General features: G+C 43.5%; 1 protein-coding gene across 1 annotated transcript in view; it reads right to left on the bottom strand.

The window, feature by feature from the left end:
* LOC111651895 (uncharacterized) overlaps positions 1-1681 on the bottom strand; it is a 33243-nt gene that overhangs the window by 28507 nt on the left and 3055 nt on the right. The gene's annotated exons all lie outside the window — the stretch shown is intronic.

Below are 1681 nucleotides of genomic sequence, written 5' to 3'. Positions count from 1 at the left end.
ATCTGTCCATGTTTATTCTCAGACTTGCAGTAGTAGTTCCCTCTGTCCTCAGAGCTGATGGAGGAGAAATGATAAACTCCTTCTGGTCCTTGAAGCAGTGTTTGGTTCTCCTTGTACCAGGTGTAATTAGGTGCTGGGTTAGCATCACTGCTACAGGTCAGATTCACTGAACTGCCCTCCATTATCTCACCAGAGGGACTCACTGACACAGAGAGAAGCTTTGGAGCATCTGGAGGAGATGGATTACCAGATCATTACAAGTTGCATTTGATAAATGGGGACTGTACCCGGGTCTCAGCTTCACACTAGCTGAGTGAAAGAGGAAGTATGATTTGGTGGTTTATTTCACCGTTAATAAAACTGCCACAGCTGTGATGTTTGTGGAACGGCTGCTACATTTAACAGTTAATCAGGAGAAACAGAGGACAGAGGAGTATCCAGGTTACTGTTGCTGTAGTCTATCAGCTGTTTGAGACAGGCTGCACGCTTACTGTAGGAAAATTATTCATATTGGAATCAGCAATGCTCTGGTGTTGTTTTAAAGAAGCTGTTTCACTCACATTTCACATCAATAAAGATGTAACCAGACGTCCTCCTCCCCAGCTCGCTCTCAGCTGCACAGTAAAACTCTCCAGAGTCTGAGGACTGCACGGACCTGAAGACGAGCTCGGCTTCACTGATGAGAGGATTGAAGTTCACGTTCCTCTTGTACCAGGTGTAATTAGCTGCTGGGTTAGCATCACTGCTACAGCTCAGAGTCACTGAACTGCCCTCCACTATCTCACCAGAGGGACTCACTGACACAGAGAGAGAAGCTTTGGAGCATCTGGAGGAGGGAATATGAACATGAATTAACTTTAATATTAGAATATCATAGAAAACAGCAGAGTTTAAGAGTCAATCAGAGGAAAAAACAGAACATTTTATTTTCATTTCAACATTTAATAATGTCCTGTTACCTCGAGTAGTTGTTACATGTCACGACAGAGTGTTTCAAAGCAACGTGTCAGAGTCCAGCTGGTGATCGATAATTTGAGATTTCCTGCTCCTTCATATGTGCAGCTGCTGTCAGTCCTGCACTTTAAGATAATCGTACGTTGGGTTTTCTACACACCGATACAGCAGCACAGTGATTTTTCTATTTCTCTGATTCAATTTTATTTCCGGAAGAACCTACCCAGCATGCTTTGCTGCATTTGGCAACAAACGTGCTGATAAACTGCAAAGACTGAGCAGCTGAAAATATCCAAGAGCTAACAGTAACGACGTGACCTCACGCTGTATTAACAACATGGCGGTAAACTCACACACAGAAGGCGAGTGGTAATCCTCATAACCTTTGAGGGCGCAGGTGATGTTGTCTCCAGGATAAAAGTCATGCGTGTAAGAAGAAGTTTCCTCCTGAATTTTTTTCTCCGTTCTTGAACCAGACAAAGATGAAACGACCAATGGGACGGCAGCTGCTGTGACAGTTCAGCTCTGCCACGGTGTGAGACGGGTGGACTGTTATCACTCTGGTCACCTGCAGCTGCACAGCTGGACATGAGGAAGAGGAACATTTTAAATACTCAAACACAAATACAACCGCTTTCAAAACTGAAGTCACAATTTGTGTAAGTGACCTGTTGTGTATATAATTACCATTTGCACATTTTACACAGTTGTTTTTATCAGATGTCTA

Source organism: Seriola lalandi, unplaced genomic scaffold, assembly GCF_002814215.2.
Source record: "Seriola lalandi dorsalis isolate HSWRI2012SDOR001 ecotype SW California unplaced genomic scaffold, Sedor1 jcf7180002053842, whole genome shotgun sequence".
NCBI lineage: Eukaryota > Metazoa > Chordata > Actinopteri > Carangiformes > Carangidae > Seriola > Seriola lalandi.
Note: the sequence above shows the minus strand (reverse complement) of the source record. Positions and strands in the feature narration are given on the sequence as shown.